Here is a 7,959-nt window from a genome sequence, read left to right as displayed (position 1 = left end):
TCATAAAAAGCTTATTGGTTTTCATTTGCAAAGTATGCGGAATATATAAAAAAGTTTACATTAAACTTCTATCGGTAATATATTAAGTCGTTTATGAAAAGCATAAACCAAAAACACGATTAGTTTAGATAGAATTTTTTTAAATTGCTTTCTATCGGACATTTTAAGCAGGGGGAATTAACTAAATAGTACACTATTAAAAAGATTGTGCAACCAAAAGTCTTAGCAACCACAAACAGGGTAGAATTAAAGATTTTTTTTACCTAATCACTCTATAAACTCTACTACTACTAAAAACTCTACTTGGAGTGAAATTTTCACTCTAGTTGGAGTAAAATATTCACTCTTATGAAAAGTGAGATGTCATTCCATTCAGAAAGGCAGTATTTTTACTATCGCTTAGAGTTATTATCCACTTAGAGTAAAACTTTAGAGTAAAACACTTTAGAGTAAAACACTTTAGAGTAAAACTTTGATCCAAGAAATTTAGAAAGTATATGAATGAAACAGAACAAGTGGATTTCTTTCTTTATAATAGACGAAAGAATAAAACGATTTAACAATTCCCAGATCACGCGTCCTGATGGGCATATATATATATATATATATATATATATATATATATATATATATATATATATATATATATATATGCGCGACCACAGTGAATAGATATAACACATTATTTATGCGATGATCTAATGTTTTAGAGTCTGTTCTTTCTTGCTATGGTAATATAAAGAATTATCTACAGCAACACTTCTTTCGTTATCATTATGAATTTGTATCAGCAATAGTGGTTTTATTATAACAAATGCATTTGCTAAGAATATTTTATACTATTTTACTCCAACTAATAAAGTAATGTGTGTTCATAAAGACAAATTTAAAGAAAAATTTTTTAAATCTAGCGACCAAACTGTTTCTACTTTAATAAAAAATAATTAGAAAAATTGATGATGCCAACTAAATTTTTTCACTGTTGCTACTAATATGTAGTAGCAACAATAGTTTCGCTACAACAGCAAACTTATTTTTCTCCGAGTATTTGTAATAAGATCTCAAATCGAAAAGTTAAGATATTTAAGAAGGTTAGAGAAATAATTTTAAGAGTAATACGAACACGGAAGCAAAATTCACATAATTTTTGAGAATAATTTTTCACTAAAATTATTAGTGAAAAATAATTTTATTTTTCACGCGCCTCTTACAAAAGAAAACAAATCGTCATATGACGAGAATCTGCAAGACCGAAGAATCCAGTTAAAGGATCATGGTATTAGTGGGATTGTGCGAGATTAAAGCTGTTGTGCAAACATCACGGAGACAAGGAGCGAATGCAAGGGGAAAACCTTGGACGCGGTAGTCCTAAAAATATGTCGGCAGCATGTATTATAACCGGCGCGCTTGTATGCGAAGGGATTTGTTTTACGTTCAAAAGTGAATTTGGCGGTACGCCAAAGGCGAGTGTCCGAAAGAATCTCCCCCTCCTAGTGAGAACGCGCGATTAGAAGAGACGCGGTGCGAGTTTTAGTTTTAGTCATCGCGCGCCGCGCGTCGTTGATTGCACGCGGCTCGCACGGAATGTTCATTGTTGTTCAATAGGTCTGGAAACATCAAAAAGTGAAATTAAGGAAACGGTATTCCCAAGTCGATAAATCCTTTCGGATTAAACGCGTTCAACACCTATATTCGATCTACAGGTCGAATCGATATATGAATTCTAATTCTCTCTGAAGGATTAGGCAACAAAGATTTCGTAAGAATTTCGTCTTTCGTAAGGTTATAAGAGTATTAAAAGTTCGTTGAAGCAATCTGGTTAAAAATTGTGTTTTATTAAACACACAATAATGATTCGAAGTGTTGATCAACGACGTAATGATATAATTCGAATGACAGTGTATGATAACAAACCTTGAAAGTGGTATTGGCAGGATGGTATACATCGCCGGAGCCGGAAAGTCCTCCTCGTAGCAATCGGGAGAGAAGATTGTAGCGACCCATTGTCGACCATGCGTCTTTCGTCGATTGTACAGGATATCTAAGCAAAAGAAAATATATCGTTTTCTGTCACAGTGTATCACATTAATGCTTACAATGAGACTTATGCTTTTTTCTCAAAAATTAATATAATGAAATTCTCTCAACTGGATAAAAATTCCCGAGGAGATATTTATCGTAAATATGTTTCAAGATTCTTTTTTTATGCGAAAAAAGACCTCTTGAAAAAAATAAAAAAAAGAAGTGAAATAAATCGCAACTAAAACAGACGTCTGTATTCTATACATGACTCTGCGCGTTTCGGATTTCACTTTCGCAATCAAATACGGATGTCCCAGTGAGAAGTGATGTGTTGATGTCAAAATAATGTCGAATCGATGTCGATCGATGAGTGATTTTTCGCTATGATACACGACTCATAGCGGTTAAAATGCTCATTCGCAGCTTACCCTTTCGCGAATTTATATATTTTCGGTGGCTGATCGCCTTCGATGATGGTTTTCACGTAGTAATATGAATAACTCAACATTGTCAATTGAAACTCGAAATCGGACGATTTAATCGAGGAAAAAAACACGAATAAAATCAGAACACGCACAACGTGGTAAAATTTTCATTCGACACCGCGCACGAATTGTCGCCCGACAACTGCACCCTCTTCTCCCTCGCTGCGTGTCAGCCGCATATGTATGCTTGTCGGCACTGTGCGTTTATGTTTATCTACGTCTGCATATACGTGTGCATAGATGTATATATAGCCATCCACCGACGTTTACTGGGAAAACTACGATGCTTTCCAAGATGCGACATCGTCGTACAATGCCAGAGATGCGCGCGATGGTTTTACGATCGCCAATTCTGACAACAATCAAAATGATTGCCAAAGAAAGATAAAAAGTGATAGACGGTAGATTATAACCATAATTTGCGATGAATTCTTTATGGCTGTTTTCTTATTAGTGTTTTTATTTTTTGAAGAAAAAACGAATAAAACATACTTTCTTCGGAAACTTCATCTTTTATAGAGATTTATATTGATTCACATTACATTGATTTTTTGATAAAATAAAGACTATCATGATTATTTCTTTAAGATAAATGAAAATTTCCTATGTTCTTATATATTTATATTTTGTCTTTTAATTTAACCTAATGATACAGAGAGCTTACTTTAAATAAAATACATATAAGAAAATAAAGATTTTTCTTTTATGAACAATCAAGTAAAGTAAGTAAAGGATTGATGAACATTTTTGCACGGATTTGATAATAGAGGAAATTTAAAATATATAATAATGAAAAATATTGGGTAAGTTCAAGAATTTTGATAAGTTTTTCAAAAAAAGTCGTGACTGACTTATATAAAATTCTATAGTAGATGAATCTTATACGGTTGAAAAGATAATAAAGACTTTTAGTTGTTATTAGAAATTGTTTTACATCAGTTTAATGTCTTAAAGTAATAGTGAAAATGAATATTGATAGAGTCTATTTGCATGCAATTATAATGTGAGTTTCGAGGAAGAACATTTTGAATACCATAGAAAACATTTGCGATGTTTTTGGAGAGAACGCTATATCAATTCTAACTTGCGAGAGATAATTCGCAAAATTTAAACAAAATGATTTTAATCGAAGGTTAGTTACGCTGCAGTCGGCCTTCTGGCATTAATGACAACATTATGTACAATAGTAGACACCAATTCATTAATTTCAACAAAAGATTGTTGAGAGGCTAAACAGACTGACCTATTTCGTCATTTAAATGAAGTTGGATAAAAACTCGATATTTGGATGCCGCATAATCTGACAAGAAAGAAACAAATGGACTGAGTCTGTGCGGCCAATTTCTTGCTTGAGCGTTTAAAATCCATTTTTTGACCGATTAGTGACGGAAAGTAGACTTAATGTAACAATATAGAACGGAAACGCACTTGAAAACAATGTGTGAATACGGTTATCCTATTCCATATTTAATATAAATCTTTGGAATGTTATACTGTCTGCATGGTGAGATTGTAAAGATGTGATATTTTATGAGTTGCTCCCCGTTAACGAAACGATGAATTCCGATAAATACTGTTAACAATTGTACAATTTGAAGACAATTGAAAAAAAAATATCTTCCATGATGACAACGCTAAATCCTACACTTCGATGTAAACGCAATGCAAGCTCAGGGAGTTAAATTGGGATATCTTATTATATTTATTCTCGTATTCTCTTGATGTTGCTACATTAAATTATTACTTGCTTCAGTCGTTACAAAGCAATTTGAACGGTAAAAAATTCGCTTCTTTTCATGACTTGCAAGATTACGTTTCTTCATTCTTAAACAAAAAACCGACCGCCTTTTCTGATAGAGATGTACAAATGCTGCTAGAATGTTGACGAAAGATAATAGAAAACAATGGGGATTATTTAGTAGAATGAATAAATCATTTTAAATGAAATTACTTGGTCCATTTTTCTGTTACGAAATTCATCAAAACTTTTATACTCATATGATTAATATGACAACGATGAAGTTAAGATTGGTCAATCCTTACAAAAATATAAGGTGTAGTAAAAAGAAATCCATTATTTTTCCAATAGATGGCTTTAGTAATGTGTATCTCGCGTTGTATAAGTGCGATCGGTTTACGCTAGATGGCGTTAGAAAGATAAGATTTCGTACTAAAAAAACTTCTCAGACAGTTTTGTGATTGTTTGACTCAGTATTGTTTGAGCGCGCATCAAAGATGGACACCAGCAAAGAGAAAATACGCCATATTTTACAGTTTTTCTTCGATAAAGGCGAAAACGCAAGCCAGGCGGCTAAAAATGTGAATAGTGTTTATGGTCCTGATACTGTAACAGCCAATCACGCGCAATTTTGGTTTCGTCGATTCCGTTCCGGTAATTTTGATGTCAAAGATGCACCACGCTCTGGAAGGCCAATTGTCGAAAATGTCGATAAAATAATGGAAATCGTCGAGTCCGACCGTCATGTAAGCACTGTTTCGATTGCCCAGGAGCTAAACATTGCACAAAAAACCGTTTGGAACCACTTGAATAAGGCTGGATACAAAAAGAAGCTCGATGTATGGGTGCCACACGAGTTAACGCAAAAAAACCTCATGGACCGAATTTCCATCTGCGAATCGCTGCTGAATCGCAACAAAATCGACCCATTTCTGCAGCGGATGGTGACTGGTGATGAAAAGTGGGTCACTTACGACAACGTCAAGCGAAAACGGTCGTGGTCGAAACGCGGTGAGCCGGCGCAAACGGTGGCCAAGCCAGGATTGACGGTCAGGAAGGCTTTGCTGTGTGTTTGATGGGATTGGCAGGGAATCATCCACTATGAGCTGCTCCCCTACGGTCAAACTCTTAATTCGAACCTGTACTGTCAACAATTGGACCGTCTGAAAAAATCAATCGCCCAGAAGCGGCCAGCTTTGGCCAATAGGAGAGGAATTGTGTTCCATCAGGACAACGCCAGACCACACACATCGATAGTGACTCGCCAGAAGCTCCGGGAGCTTGGTTGGGAGGTTCTTATGCATTCACCTTATAGTCCAGACCTGACACCAAGTGATTACCACCTGTTCCTGTCTATGGCAAATGATTTTGCTGGTGAAAAATTCGCCTCAAAAGAAGCTTGTGAAAATTGACTGTCCCAGTTTTTTGCCAATAGGGACAAGGGTTTCTATGAGAGAGGCATAATGGAATTACCTTCAAAATAGCAACAAGTTATCGAACAAAACGGTGCATATTTGACCTAAATCGGATCATTCTAACTATAGCTAAATAAAGCCTTCAATTTCATGCAAAAATAATGGATTTCTTTTTACTACACCTTATATTTCAGCCCTCGGTTTTAGCCCTCGAAAATATTTGAGTAGTAAAAGCGTGCATTTAATATAGCGAGTATGACCCTGTTTATAGGTCGGAAAGGGCACTTTTACTAAAAACGAGTGATTACGGATTGCTAAGGAGTAGTAAGGAATAGTAAAACTATTAAGTGTATTTTTGAGTGGTAATTAAGTGCAGTGCAACAAAAATTTGAGGTGTGCAAACGTACATTTAGCTACGAGTAGAAATCCACAAAGCACCAACATATTTCAAAAAGCTTTCAAAAAACTTTCATTATGAAATATAAAACATTTTAAAGAAATATTTCAGACATGTTTTAGATATCTTTCAGATACATAAAATGTCCGCTATGATGTACTATCTGAAATATATCTGAAATGTTTAAAAAATAAATGGGAAATATTTCAGATATTTTTTTCTATATACAGAAATTATTTCTATTTTTATATTTAGAAATTATTTGTAAATGACAGTGTTTGCAGATTTTACCGGAAATTTTATATTATTTGATTTCAATGTTACATCACATTTCAAAATTCTCACTAGCACTGATGGGACTCGAACTTGGACCCTGGAGGCATCTTTGGATTATGAGTCTGTTGTTTTAAACATTATACCACGATCTTCGATCGATGTGAACGTCTTACATTTTGTCTATATGTATTGTAATTAACACAGTAATATAATGTTTTGATAATATGATTTAATAAAATCATTTTATTTTAATAAAAATTATATTTTTTGTAATTTTATTGTATGTGTTAATTTAACCCTTAGCTAATGAGGTGAGGTCTACAAAATTCCGCACATAACATTTCGTTATCTTTAAATTTTTATAGTAAAATTTTTTTTATTAACTGTTATTAAACATATAAAGTCATAAAATACTATAAACTTTGAGTAATTATAAAACAGTACCATTAAAAAAAGAAAAAAATCCACCTAACTATATTAAATTTAATAAATTTAATTAAATTGATGTATAAATATATAAATTAACGGTCATTATAAACGATTTCTGTGAAATATTTAAGTGAAAAAGATTTTGATGAAACATTTCACAAATATTTCTGAATTATTTCAATGTTATATTTCAATATAATTTCCAAGTTATCTTTCGGAAAACATTTTGAAAGATGTGCTGTGTGGGAAATATATTTTTAATACTTACAAACGTTCACATTTTTAAATAGCACGCGAATAAAAATTATAATTAATTCTTAGAGAGCTAGCAACATCATTATAGTGAGTATATTATATAAGGGTTAATTATTATATATGACGTGAATTTATATAAAGTTTATTATATTTTCTTAAATGTTAGAAATATAATATAGTAGATAAAGCCAGTCAAAAGTAAAGACATGTTTTTCCAAAAAATTGCACAATTTGACGTATCTTACGGGGTGGACTAAATTTTTATGTAAATTTCATGTTATTCATCATAAAGTATAGACTTTTCCCTGCAATTAAAAAAAGGCCTATTTATACGATTTTTTTGCAAAATTGCGATATCGAAGTTACTCCCTCCCACCTATGCATTCTTTTAAATCGTTTAATTTGACGTACATTCCCGATGAAAAATTTTTCATGCAAAATTTTGTATGAAATTTGTCCATACATAATTATGTATAATTATACATAATTATATATAATTATATATAATTATATATAATTATATATAATTATATATAATTATATATAATTATATATAATTATATATAATTATATATAATTATATATAATTATATATAATTATATATAATTATATATAATTATATATAATTATATATAATTATATATAATTATATATAATTATATATAATTATATATAATTATATATAATTATATATAATTATATATAATTATATATAATTATATATAATTATATATAATTATATATAATTATATATAATTATATATAATTATATATAATTATATATAATTATATATAATTATATATATAAGTAGAATGTATGAACATGAATGGACAAATTTGATACATAATAATATATAATAATATATATATATATATATATAATTATATATAATTTTATATAATTTTATATAATTATATATGAAAAATTTTTCATTGGGGAG

Source organism: Odontomachus brunneus, unplaced genomic scaffold (assembly GCF_010583005.1).
Source record: "Odontomachus brunneus isolate Ranch 3 - 2012 unplaced genomic scaffold, Obru_v1 Obru_scaffold_174, whole genome shotgun sequence".
Classification (NCBI taxonomy): Eukaryota; Metazoa; Arthropoda; class Insecta; order Hymenoptera; family Formicidae; genus Odontomachus; species Odontomachus brunneus.
This window is presented reverse-complemented; position numbering follows the sequence as displayed.